We start from the raw sequence: 14,706 nt of genomic DNA on the forward strand, positions 1-14,706 counted from the left end.
TTTCACAAGGGACATTACAAATGTTCTTTCACATCACAGGCTCTTTTATACTGCCACTCAGTCATGTCAATCGGTGCACATTGTATACTCGTTCCGCTGTGCACACGAATCAATAAACAACATTCGAGCACATGATATATTGTTTCCCGCAATTGGATTCCTGCATAAATGCATTTATGCAACCTTATGCAGCATTAGTTTTAGAAGTGTGAAAACAATATTTGCTGCTTCTATGCAAAATAAAATTGTAAAAATTAACCACAGAATAACGTTAGAAAGGGGCCCAACCTGCACCAACAGGATGCCCTTTACACCAATGGCCACCATGACCCAAAACTGGACTGATTGGTTTTACATTCCCAGCCAACATTTTATGGTGGGGACAATGTAGGCATGATATGGGCTTGAGGTTTGGGGCCCCAAATGAATTTGTCCAGGGGTGGACCGGGGCAAATTCCAACAAGGAACCCGACATGGAAACCATGAAATTCATTGGTTTTACATTCCCAGGTAGCATTTTACGGTGAGCAGTAGTCTACTAAAGTATACTAAATTGACAGTAGCGGTAGGTTTATTAGTCTGCTGTCACATCCAAAAATTCTCCCAGCTGTTTACGTTCACTTAAGACATAACCGAATGCGTTTACGTGAATACTCGCCAAAATGGATATTTTGACAATTTTCTGTGTATTTGTCTGTTCAAGCGTGAAAAACACAAAAGAGGGGACAGTTCAGTACTCGTGCGCTGTCTGAGAGGCAGCTTTCTGTGTGCGCACAGAAAACCAGACCGAATTGAACTATCCTTCGCGTTGTTGCGCTTTTTCACATTTATCCATATGTCTGCTCTTCTCTTTCTCCCAGACTTTTACATTTTTGAATGTTTTATGAGACGTGCAGACGGTGTATGCCAACTTATGTCCCGCTGGGTAGATAAGCATGTTACAATTCAAATGTGCCATCAGGACATCAGTTCTGACTGGATCACTTTCCACATCATCACTCCCTAACATTTTCGTCTCTTTTTTTTATTCATTGACGAAAATGTCAATAGATTTTCATCATAGTTATTTAGTTATCGTCTCGTTTTCATAAGTGAAAAAATGTCTCATCAACGATATATACACTAATGGTGAACAATTGTAGGTACAATTTAGGTTTGGGCCCCTAATGGACTTGTTCACAGGTTCAATGTTGGCTCATTCTGAATTAATATGAAGTCCCATTAGGGGTCCAAACCTCAAGCCCATATCGTGCCTACATTGCCTCCACCATGAAAGGTTGGCTGGGAATGTAAAACCAATGAGTCCAGGATTGGATCATGGTGGCCAGTTGCGTAAAGGGCATCCAGCTGGTGCGTGGACCCATTCCTGACATTATACTGTGGTTAATTGTGCAATTTTACTTCCAATAGAAGCTGCAGAATCTACTGCCGTTGGGCGGAGACAGGACATGAAGTGTATTACGTCGTGTGTTTGCGTGTGAGGAGACTGCAGAGTCATAAATCAGAGTCCGTTCGCATGTTGGAAGTGTATGGGGAGACGGCCTCACGTTTAACCTTGCTGTAGTGCTCTTTGCCATCCCGAAACATCTGCTCGCCATTCCGATGACCTTGCAGAGTAAATGTCCAACTTTATCACTCGTAACACGCTCTCAATCAGTCCCGCCGTGCCTTCTCTCCGCTTCTGTACATACAGCACTGTGGTGTATCTCACCCCCAGGCTGTTCTTAAGCTAAAAAATGAGAGAAACTGATTATCCGGCACATCTAGCACGACTCCTCTCCCTCGTCTCGTTTTCACGCAGTTGCGTAAACCTCAGCCTGCAGAATCCAACTCATCACGCACTAGGATGCTTCCACACACACGCAAGTACGAAAGGACAAATCCTGCGAGGGGAGATGGAGGAGCGGGGGGATGTGGGGGAGGAAACATCCTCTCATGCTCACTTTCACATCCCTCCCTCTCTCTCTTTCTCTCGCTCGCTCGCTCGCTCGCATCCTCCAGGAGAGCGAGGTAAGGAGGTGGTGTGTGTACCGAGGCAGTGAGGCAGTTGAGATGAGCACATCAGAGCTGGAGTCAGAACAGAGCGCAGCTGCCCTAACATGCTTCCCCTGACACTGCACAGCTACCTCTGCGCTCGAATGAAGGTAAGTCTGAAGAGAGGGGGGAATGAGTGATAGAAGAGTGCGATTGTGTCTTAATATCACGGTGCCTCTTGAGAAGGAGCATGCATGCCGAGAGGAACAGAGAGCCGGCGGGGATCGCGGGATTACCCCATCGGCGACCCCTGTCCCATTGAGACGGCGAGCGTATGCTCCTTATCCACAATGCTGCCATGGATCTAAAATGCCTTCCAGCATGCGAGGTGCTGTGTTTGCCAGCCTTCCCGGGTTAGAGAGCGAGCACATGTTTTAGTGCATTGCAGGAGTTTCGCAAGCCTGCCAGTTGCATTGCAGGAGAACTTGCATGCGAGTGCATGCACGTGTGCGTTTGCGTGTGCGTTCACGTGCGAATGTGTTGCGGCGATCGTATTGTATCGAGTGCACTTTCAGAGAGGAGCACCTAGTGAAATCCCTGTCGCCGGGAGTCTTATCGATTCTCTCTGATTCTTCGTTACAGGGGTATTAGTCCTCTCGCCTGGGGCTGCGACTACAAACTGAGAGATTTTCCTCCATCTAGCCTCTCTGGTCCTGTCACACTTAGAGTCTCCTGATAACTCAGTAGAAAAGCAGGGAACGAGCGGGGCTGCTCGATAAAGGGGGGAAGATTATAAAAGCCAGCTTGGTTTCAAGGAGAGGGAAATGAGTGCGAGATTGTAAATCTTTCATATAGTTTGCTTGCAGCTTGCATACATAATAGCAAATGTGAATATTGTGCTGTACGGTTTGACGTTACCTACACTCATGTTGTGTTTAAATATACATGAAGTTGTAACTAAAACACAAACATTATGCAAATGCATTCACTATACTGACCTAAGGATATTTTGTATCCTCTAACCTTATGCTTAAACTTAACTCTCACTCTTTCAGATTTTCCTTAAGACATTGTTTAGTATGTTCATTACGCTGTTTTCCTCATGGGGATTGTTGGCTGTGGAGATATTTGTTCCCTACGAGGCAAAGCCTGACCCACACACACACACCTTCAATCCATTTGCAGAATTGTCAGTGTTTGCCAGAGTATGCGCATCGTTAAAGTCTCTGGTGGCCGAGGCACAGTTGATTCTGATAGAGTGACCTTTGACCCTTTAACTTCACGAGAATTCCCTTAACTCTGAGCAAAACAGCTGCGTCACACCAAAGGCCTTACTCAATTATACCCTGCCAATTTTATCACACAGAGCAATAGAAAATGACAAAGCAGTGTGAATTACTAAAGGGAGCCAAAATACAAATGACGTGATTTGTCTGTGAATTGCAAAAGGAGAAATTCAAAAGACTGGTCTCTGTTTTCAGTGCAACTACAATTAATGTGCGATGACATTTCATTCTGTTCTTCACACAAATATTTTATGGCATAGTGCGTCATATCGACTGTTACTTATAATGCTGTTCTTTTTGAAATTTGAAAGCCTCAGCAACCTGTAGTTTTTAAAATGCTGCACTTCCATAAAAAATAAGTTGTATATATTTGGAATGGGATGAGTATATGCTGACAGAATGTGTATATGTGTGTTTCAAGCTTCAAACATCATATATATATATATATATATATATATATATATATATATATATATATATATATGAATGCATGGGCAAGAACAACCAGTACAGACTTTACTACAAAGTTTAATGTGCTTTGGAATAGCATGAGGATGAGAACATAATGACAGAATTTAAATATTTGGGTGAACTATTCCTTTTGTACTGGGTATTTCATTTTAAGCACAGTGAGCACAGAAAACATATGCAATCCTGGCCATGCAGCAGAAATAGGCTTCTCTGAAGTCATGGTCAGGCTAATTGTTCTTGAAAAGTCAGAGTGATCTTACACATTTGTGGAAATCCCCATTGGTACTGGGTTACCTTGAAAGGAACTGATTTTTGCGTTTGTGTGGACATGCATCAAATAGAAGTAAGTTGCACTCATTTGCTCCCAAAGTGCGTGGTCCATTTGTATCGTGTTAGGTAAGATCCGGGCAGAAAAGTCCTCAAGTGTAATCCATCTGCTTGTTCATAATTAGATAAAGCATATTGTCATGTCAGCTGCGGTTTGAGAGGAATTCTATTTCCTGCTGCATTGATCCATATGCTTTGAAAGTCCTATACATGTCTAGAGGTTTAAAGGACAGGTCTATAAATTAAATCTTATGTTGGGTCATTCATGTTATGCTGTACTTTTTCAGCTTTGTCAAGGTAATTAAACTTTATTAAGCTTAATTATTTATTAAGAATGGTGAGAAAATAAACAGGATGTCAAACAGAAAGTAATAGATTTGATCATATGATTTATGAATAGAATGTTTTGCAGTTTTTCCATGGAATGTCACAGAATTTATTTAATCCATTGCACTTAGTGATGTTTGTTTGTGCTGTTGTTTTCCCATCAACTGATGTCACTTCCTGAAAGATGGTGACATTGAGGAAATAATATTTGGTAAGGAGGTATTACAAAAAAAAATTAAGGATGGAAATTGATATTGAAGACAAAATATCATATTATACCAACAATATTGTCAAAATGATATTTTGCATATAATATATTGCTACACTCTAAAAAATGCTGGGTTAAAAACAACCCAAGTTGGGTTGAAAATGGACAAACCCAGCGATTGGGTTGTTTTAACCCAGCGGTTGGGTTAAATGTTTGCCCAACCTGCTGGGTAGTTTTATTTAAACCAACTATTGTTTAAAAATTGCTATATGGCTGGCTTAAAATGAACCCAAAATAGTTGGGAAATTAAAAACCAGATGCAATTAGAGGCAACAATAATAGACAAAAGGTGAATGTTTATTAATAAGCTTTAATATTTTATTAATATAAATTTAATAGTTTTATAGTTTATTAATATAAATTTATTAATAAGCAACTTAATAAATGTTTATTGTTTAATAAGTATTCATTGAACATTAATAAATGTTCATTTCCAACATACTTTGGGTTAATTTAATTAAGCAATACAGTAATTTTTAAACAATAGTTGAGTTAAATAAAACTACCCAGCAGGTTGGGCAAACATTTAACCCTACCGCTGGGTTAAAACAACCCAATTGCTGGGTTTGTCCATTTTCAACCCAACTTGGGTTGTTTTTAACCCAGCATTTTTTAGAGTGTAAGAATTCTAAGAATTTGAGCAAATATTGGGAAAAAAATGTCGACATACACTCAAAGCAAAATAACAAAGTCCTTTTTAAGGAAAGTCTGTTCACTCGGCGGCCATATTTGCGACACCTCCTGGCAGCTATTTCGGGCATCCAAGACCAAGTCCTATCTATTCGAATCTCAAAAACTGCTTGGCGAACTCACAATTAAATAACATATTTCGAATCAGCAAAAAAATCTGACATGAACTGGCCCATAAATGTTGTTTCTTCTTCTCAAATAGCGATAAAAAACATATTATCCAGGCTAGACGGGCCAATGCCTAAGCACGAGTCTCAGGTTTCTATGGGAATGATAAAAAGCTCTCTTGAAAATACATAATTGTAATTAATACACAGAGAATAATGAGTTAACAAGTCTTATAAAGATAAATAAATCATTGTAAGACTTGATACACAAGGAAACCAGGAAATAAAAGACAGGAACTAGACTTGTAAGACATAACAAAATAAAACTGTGCAAGTAACTGTGCCTAATTCAAATGATAATTACTAAAATTACAAGTTTAGATCACATCCATGTCAGACATATCAGATTTTTATGAAAGCTTCCTGCATGTGACCTCATGTAACAACTCCAACATTTAAAAGGTATTATAACCACTTTTACTTTTGTTTGCAAGAGAATATAAAGGTATGATTTACAGAGAATTAATTGAGTGATTAAGTATTTGGAAGCTCTTTCGGTGTTACGAGTGTTGCCATAGAAACAAATCATTTCTGAGTCTGAGGATGCGAACAGCTCAGCGTAGAATCCCTGAGTTATGGTAATTCTGAAATACGTGGATGCAGTCTCACATTTGAATGTAGATCTTCTTTTTACACTCCAGTTCTGTGACATATAGAGCTGACACCAGCAATACAGTGGGAAGTAATACGGCCGCATCCTTTAAACCAGCACTCGTAAAACAATCCGTGCTGTAACAGAGAATCATTCCTTCGCCTTCTGCCTCATAAACACGGCAGGCCTTACGGGTTGTGTGTGCCTGTGTGAAACTGACAGCATGCAATAAAAGACGACATGACATAGATAATGAAAAGGCAAGATGAAGGAACGGAAGGCGTGGCTAAATGGCAGATTTATAGTTACGTTCGGGCACCGAGATGCATGCACATGATGCTACCGGCAAACTTACGCAAACAAATCAGAGATGTATCACGACATCTGATGTTTATCTGAAAGAAAACAAGCTCAAGCCTTGGCTAAAAATAGCAGGTATTGATTTATAAGCATGAAAAGATGTGCTTGGAGAGATATCACAACAAACACAATCAAAAGTTTTCCAGACGCATTATTTTAGCTGCATCACTGCAATAAATAGGACATCTTTGACTGTGAAGCAAAGAGACACGAAGAAGTGTGAAAGACTGCAGTGTGTATGTAGAGTTATCTTTGAGGACCAGTTTGAGTTTTAGGTTCACAATTTCTGGCACCCCTTTAAGGGGCTTTTTGAGGGTTAAGACTTGGTTTAAGGATTTAAAGGATTAGTTCACTTTGAAATGAAAATTACTCCAAGAATTATTCACCCTCAAGCTATCCTAGGTCTATTTGACCTTCTTCTTTCTGATGAACACAATCGGAGTTATATTAATAAATATCCTGAAGCATCCGACCTTTACAATGGAAGTGAACGTGACCAACGAGTATGAGCTGAAGAAAGTGTCTCCATCCATCATAAACGTACTCCACACGGCTCCAGAGGGTTAATAAAGACCTTCTGAAGCAAAGCGATGCATTTGTGTAAGAAAAATATACATATTTAACAAGTTATGAAGTAAAATATATAGCTTCCGCCAGGCAGCCTTCCATATTCAACTTATGAAGAAAGCGCAACTGACGTTGCATCAGTTACACTTTTTCCATAAGTTTAAGAGGGAAGGTGTTGGATGTAAGCATTTTGAACTGCAAGAGTTTTACACTTTCTTCGTACATTGAATACAGAAGGCTGTCTGGCAGAAGCTAGATATTTTACATTATAACTTGTTAAATATGGATATTTTTCTTACACAAATGCATCGCTTCAGAAGGCCTTTATTAACCCCTGGAGCCGTGTGGAGTACGTTTATGATGGACGGATGCACTTTCTTGAGCTTTATACTCGTTGGTCGCGTTCACTGCTATTATAAAGCTCGGATGCATCAGGATATTTATTAATATAACTCAGATTGTGTTCATCAGAAAGAAGAAAGTCATATACTGTACACCTAGGATGGCTTGAGGGTGAGTAAAGCTTGGGGTAATTTTCATTTGAAAGTGAACTAATCCTTTAAGGTTACAGTTGGGTTAAGGGTTAGGGATTGCATTATATCAATGAATGTCCTCACAAGGATCATCTGTGTGTGTGTGTGCACACGAGTATGTATCAGTCATTCAGAAGTCAAGAAGGTGATCAATGTCAAATCGATGAAGCACCATATAGTCAGGGCATTGTTGCAACACTAGAAATGTCAGACTTTTGTTCTGTGATGCTTTCAAAGACAGAAGAGAGTCAGGCCTTTTTCAGTTTCCCTCACCTGAAATTCACAATCATGTGGATTCCTAGTGAAATTACTGGATTTTACCCACAAAAAAAAAAAAAAAAAAAAATCATGGCGCATGTAAAAATCACCTTTTTTTTTTTTTTTTTTTTAGAAGATAAGGTTAGTAAAGATAATGATGAATGAAAAAAAATAGCAATAATTCATTTTTGTTATATATAGTGAAGTGACCTTGTTTACCCGCAAAAAAAAAAAAAAAAAAAAAAAAAAAATTAAATAAATTAAAAACAAAAATTGGCTTTAAAACTTCAATTTGTTTTTACAAGATAAGGTACTTTTACTCAGTGAGTAAAAGGCATAGATTTTTTTAAAAAGTTTTTTTTTTTTTTCCTTTAGCATGGATACACTTATTTATGGAAGCTTGCTTCCGCTACTGAATAAAAAATAAAAAAGGTAATTGCAACATTTCATCTCACAATTCTGACTTTTTTTCTCACAATTGTGTGATATAAACTTACAATTTCAAGTTATAAAGTCAGAACTGCATGATATAAAGTCGCAACTGTGTGTTGTCATATATGCAACAAAAACTTTCAATTCTTTCTTTTTCTCAGAATCGCGAGTTAAAATCTTGCAATTCTGAATTTAACACATTTGCAATTTATAAAGTCAGAATTGTGAGAACTCGAGTCATTTTTTTCTCAAAATTACAATTTATAACTGACTTTATAAAGAAAAGTCAGAATTAAGAGATAAAAACACAAATGCAAGTTATAAAGTCAATTCTGACTTTATAACTCACAATATTTATTTCTAAAAATAAAGTCCGAATCGAGAGATAAAAAGTCGCAATTATCTTTTACATTTTATTTATTCCATGGCGGGAACAAGCTTCCATACTTATCTGGTATCGAACCGAGAATGGAAATGCAAACGTATCGCATCATACAGGTATCCTCCTCGCTCATTATAGAGAAGAAGAGCTTTCATTTTCAGTAGAGTGAACTCTGATTTACAGTGTGTTTGTGCAGAACAGATGGTCTGCCTTCAGGAGGATCTGCCTGTAAGTGAATGCGCCGCACCAATCATTTCCCGTGTGCTGACATTTTGATCATTTCCCTGAGTTTCCCCAGAGATCCAAGTCCATTATCACTGGATTTTAAGTGTTCCCAACAGAAAAGGATTTAGCATTTTCTGTCCGCGCACCACTTTATCGACCGAGTCCGACTTAAGGTGTTTTAAGCGGTCATGTTGAGGCAGTGATTCAGTGATTGTGGAATGCTAATTAGGGCCAGTTCGACACGGCGCTCGTTTTGGCAGACCTGATGCTGCAAATCACTTCAGGGAGCTGACAGGCCATCTGATAAACACAGGAGAGAGTGTTAAAGAGCCTGCTCTCTACTTAACACAACCCACCCCCCAACAAACACACACATACACATCAGTAAGCACCGCCTAGAGTGCACGGCCTTGTTAGCACTCTTGAGTGAGTGTCATTGGACCGGGGATGTATGCATTCATGCACACCCTATAAAGCCTTTTCGAGTGGGTGTGATTTGGCCACCTATGTGAACTTCCTGAAGCATCACTTGTGTTGGTGTGGGACTGCGAGGAAGGTCGCTGTCATGGCGCCAGTGCTCCAAAGAGAGCGGCCGGTTTAGTTTCAGCCACTGCTATTCCTGTCACTGATAGGACACTCTCTCCGAGACGCACTCCTTTCATTAGGCTAATTGTCCTTAGTGTGGACAGGATGTCTGCTTGAAGGCTTGGTGTCATTCAGAGCGATAGGGACGCTAATACACACTTGCACGGCTGAACACACACGCACGCAAGTGAATGCAGAGCTGGCAGCGAGCCGCGCTGGATGCTGTTCGTTCCAGGGGCATTTTAACTCATTTGCCCCGACTAACCTCAAAGTGCCATAACAGTTTCAGATATAGACAGCCGAGCCATCGTCCGCTGTGCATGCATGCACGTACACACACGCATTCGCACTTACACCAAAGACAATGCTGTAACGGTGATATTGATGAAGTGTCCAAACGCAGGGCGTGTTCCAATCTCTTATAAACTAGACTTCGTTTTTAGGCCCCTTTGACATGAAGTATTTAGTATTTCAATCATTTCAGTTATGTTCAAAACACTTTTGCATGCTTATGGTTCTCAGATGCCAGTTAATGGTAACATTACTTGTAGGTAAACAAATAATAAACTATTTCATTTTTTTTTTTTTCTAACAAGTGTATTTTGATTTAAACTATTTCAAATGTATATTTTATGTTTTAGTTATAACCAACCGCCTGAAGTTCCCTCCAGTTGGGAAATCCTGATCTTAAAGGAATGGTTCATCCAAAATCTACTTTTTTATCATTATTTACTCACCCTCATGTCATTGCTGTGAGTCTTTTTAATGCAATTTCAATGCAAGAGGACTAGAGCTGTTAAGTGTCAAAAAAGAAAAGTTGTCCATGATGTGTACTATATTTGCATTTTTCGGTAACACTTTAGCAAGTACAATTTTATTTATATAGCACTTTTAATGCTACAAGGCACAAAGTGCTTTACACAATATAAAACACAAGCATTATATATATACAATAATGAAGAGCTATACACAATATATATAAAAAAACAAATTATATAAACCAACACAAACACAAAAGCACAAAAACATCACAAAATACTAAAAGCACGTCTATACAAGTACGTTTTCAAACGACATTTAAAAACAGACACACATTCAGAAGATCTGATATCAACTGGCAAACTATTCCATAGTTTTGGAGCCCTCACTGCAAATGCTCCATCTCCTTTCTCGTTTTCTTCGTAGCCAGCAGTTTGTTAAAAGAAGATCTAAGACATCTCCCTGTTTCAAAAGGTCTCAGAAGCTCAGTTAAATATATAGGTGCCAAACCATTTAACGCTTTATATGTCAACAATAAAATCTTAAAATCAATCCTTAAATAAACAGGTAACCAATGTAAGGAAGCTAAAACAGGTGTAATATGATTAAATAACTTTGTTCGTGTCAGTAGTCTGTACTGTAAACGTGATAAAGTATGTTACAATTAGTTAACATTAGTTAAATGCATTAGTTAAAATTAACAGCATTTATTAATCTTTGTTAATTTTAATTTCAACATTTACTAATACATTCTTGTTAACATTAGTTAATGCACTGTGAACTAACAATGAACAACTATATTTTAATAACTAACGTTAACAAAGATTAGTAAATACAGTAACAAATGTATTTCTCATGGTTAGTTTGTGTTAGTCAATACTAATGTTAAACTAATGAACCTTATTGTAAAGTGTTACCCATTTTTCAATAATGACTTGAGCCCAATCCTAATTCTATTTTATACCCCTTCGCCTAACCCCTACCCCTAACTCTACCCCTTGAAACAGAGTGGCAAGGAGTAGGGGTGAAAATATTCCCCTACGAAATGAGACACCACTATTAGACTGTTAAACATCATCATACGTTGTATAAGGTATGATCGTCAAAGGGGATGCACCGATTTAAACACAATCTTCCAAGATGCCTTCATCAGCTGCATTTAGACTTCAGAAAACATTGCTCCGTTACAGCCTTCGGGTTTCCTCAGGCATACAAGGCTGATGAAGAACATACAAGACTGGTGGATCGTGGCAATAAGCATGAAACTGTAAACACTGTTTGTTTACGTGTTCATGTAGTCGTGGACGTAACCACAAGAAAGCAATGAGTTGATACCAGACGTGAGGTAAAAAATATTCCCTGCCGCTGGACTTTTATTTCATGGTATGCTGTCAGGTCACTGGTATCAGACATGAAAATATGTTGTGGGACTATTGTGGACTATATAACTTTTCTTTGAAGAACATGACCATAAAGATGAACACAATATTGAATGTAACATAAAACAAATGATTATTTGTCATTAAAATCTTTATGCCAAAAAATACTTATATTTATGGGTCTTCTTCTTCACTTGGGCAGCCATGTTGCCGCTGTAGCCGGTGTATGCAGGAAAATTTCTAATACCCCTTTGGTCTGATGTTGGAGTTCTGAAAAATCTATCTTTTCCATATACAGCTATCATTTGGCTTCTGAAAACTTGTAATACAGAAGTCAAATGGACAACTTTTATAATACTTTTATAGCCCCCCTTTAAACATGACAACTTCAGTTCCAGATTGGGAAAAGTTACTTTTAGAAGTAATGCATTACAATATTGCATTAGTCCCTAAAACTAATTAAGTAATTAATTGTGTTACTTAGCTACTTTTTATGGAAAGTACTTTTTCTCACCTGGGCTGGTGTAAAAAGTATCAAAAGTTCTATTTTTTTAGCAAATATAAAGGTCCTTCCACACCAAAACTGAAATGAATAAGCCAGAAAGATGCATAAAAAAGAAACATACAGTACATATTATAAATTCACTGTGATGTTGCAGGGCGTTCCAATGAATTTTCAATTTTCAGTTTCTACAGAAGTCCTTATTAAGTGTGTAGGCAGCAGTGAAATTGCATAGGGACTGTGTGAATTGGAAAACAGCTACAGAAATGCTACGTTGAAGAGTCTAAAGAGGAAGCTCTATGATGTCTCCACCAATCAAAAGTCTGGCTTGTTCTGTTTGTTTTGATGACTCTTCAGAATTGCTTACTCCTGCAAAAGAAAAAGAGAAGAGAGCAAAAACCGCAACCCCTGACTGCAGGACATGGATGAATGGACTCGTATCTGAGTTGTAAAATGCACTGCTGCAGCGTGAGCTCTGTTCCTCCCCCAGCAGTCATTGCTCTCCCATGTGTTTGAGTAGATCGGGTTGTTGGACATCACCGGTACCGCAGTGTGTTGTTAACAAAACACGTGGGTCATTCCCCAGACGTTGCAGGAAAAGTATCTCTTTGCGATAACCCGGCTGGTCCTATTTGTTTAGGGGGGTTTTAACAGCCCTATGACAAATCTGATGACAAATCTGCAGGCCTAGCGAATGAAGTGTCTCCCTGCGTGCCGCGCTGATCTGCTCTAAGAGGCAATGATGTACGGGTGAGAGCATGTGTGAAAAACTCCGACAGCAGCTGAATCCTCCCACTAAACCGTACCATTGAAACACTAATTAGTATTGATACAAGTGCACGCCTGGAGTGTCTTACTCACGGGAAAGAGATCACCTTTCAGTGTTAAAAGAAGCTGATGTAGACTAATTATGTAGCAGCATTTTTTCCAGTGCAATTAAAGCAGCCTGACAGCCAAAATTGTTTCTGTACAAACATAATTTCAGCCACTTAGAGATATCGATGCCGGTCAGAAACAGCGTTGATTTTGACAGCATATACTCCTGGAGAAAACATCTATTAACCTGATAATATGAATGATATTAATGTAAAACATATAGCATGCCTTTATTTATCTTAAAATGAAATAAAACCACTTCTCATAAAGAAACAAGAACATAGTCTTTTTAATTAATGATATGCATTCTTTATAACAACTTGCATACAACATTCTTCATTCTTTCAAGCTCACATATATATTTAAATATACAGTCAAACCAAAAATTATTCAGACACTTTTGATATTTTTGATATATTTTTACTAGTGGGTGCAAGACACTATAGTTCATTTATGTAAGCAAAATAAAGTAAACTGTGACATATTATACACAAACATTATTCATACAGTGGACTACTAGTAAAATTGATAATTATTCAGACACTTTAAACTGACCAAGTGTTATCTGACATAATTAAGATAATTTTTTTCTGACACGATTTAATTTATATATATATATATATATATATATATATATATATATATATATATATATATATATATATATATATATTTACCATTTTTTAAACTATAGTAAATAAACTGTATTAATGAATGAAATGTTCAAGATGTCTGAATAAATTTTGGTTTGACTGTAGATTAATCCATATTTTAGCTATTAGAGTTATTCAGTCAAGAAATGATTCAGACTGACAGCAGCAGGTTTATTAGGCTGCTGTCACATTAAGGCCAAATGCACTGATCCAATACACTGATACACATCTGATATTCTCCCAACTGTTTACATTCACTTAAGACATAACCAACTTTGTTTACATGAATACTTGCCAAAATGGACATTTTGACAATTTTGTGTTGAACTGAACTCTCTTTCGCATCTTTTCATACTTGAACAGATAAATAGACTACTTGTGTGCTGTCTGAGATGTGGCTTTCTGTGTGGACAGAGAAAACCAGACTGAACCAGACTCTCTTTTGCATCGTCACACTTTTTCAGATTTATCCATATGTGTGCTCTTCTCTTTCTCCCAGACGTTTACATTTTTGAACATTTTATAAGACATGCAGCAAGTGTATGCCAGCTTATGTCCTGCCGGGTAGATCAGCATGTTACAATTCAAATGTGCGCATCTACTGCACAGGCTTGATCTCTTCCCAAAATCATCCCCTCTTACATTTCCATCTTGTTTTTAGTCGTTGGTGAAAATATCAATAGATTTTCATCACAGTTTTTGTCATTTAAAACTTGTTTTAATTTAGTAATTTTCTCCTTTTCATCAGTGGAAAAATGTTGTTGACGAAACTGGTCAGAAAGTAATATAGCATACAAGAGCTGACATTTTTTTTAAGAAGCCCGCATTCTCCACCATAAAAATATCACTCCAAAATAAGTTTGCATTAACAGTTCTCACATGTGTATAGATACAGTGATCTATTGTACAGAACATTGTATTAGAATACTCTTCTGGACACTGCTAATGATTCTAAAGCATGAAGAAGTATGATTCTTGAACAAATTGTTCATTTGGTTAATTTTAATTATTCAAAAACACACACAGCGCAACCAGTGTAGTCCTATTCCTATGTTTCTAATTCCATCCTGTATAAAACAGTTTTATTTATTAT

General features: G+C 37.8%; 1 protein-coding gene across 2 annotated transcripts in view; it reads left to right on the plus strand.

Moving 5' to 3' along the window:
• Window positions 1-1,704: 1,704 nt before the first annotated feature.
• Window positions 1,705-14,706, plus strand: part of kcnj5 (potassium inwardly rectifying channel subfamily J member 5) — a 34,418-nt gene continuing 21,416 nt past the window's right edge. Inside the window, exon 1 of one of the 2 annotated variants that reach the window (XM_048169313.1) lies at window positions 1,705-2,144. The gene's annotated coding sequence lies outside the window, so the exon portion shown is untranslated. The remainder of the gene's footprint in view (window positions 2,145-14,706) is intronic. The other variant, XM_048169312.1, reaches the window with a different exon arrangement.

The sequence above is a fragment of the Megalobrama amblycephala genome, linkage group LG19, assembly GCF_018812025.1.
Source record: "Megalobrama amblycephala isolate DHTTF-2021 linkage group LG19, ASM1881202v1, whole genome shotgun sequence".
NCBI classification, from domain to species: Eukaryota; Metazoa; Chordata; class Actinopteri; order Cypriniformes; family Xenocyprididae; genus Megalobrama; species Megalobrama amblycephala.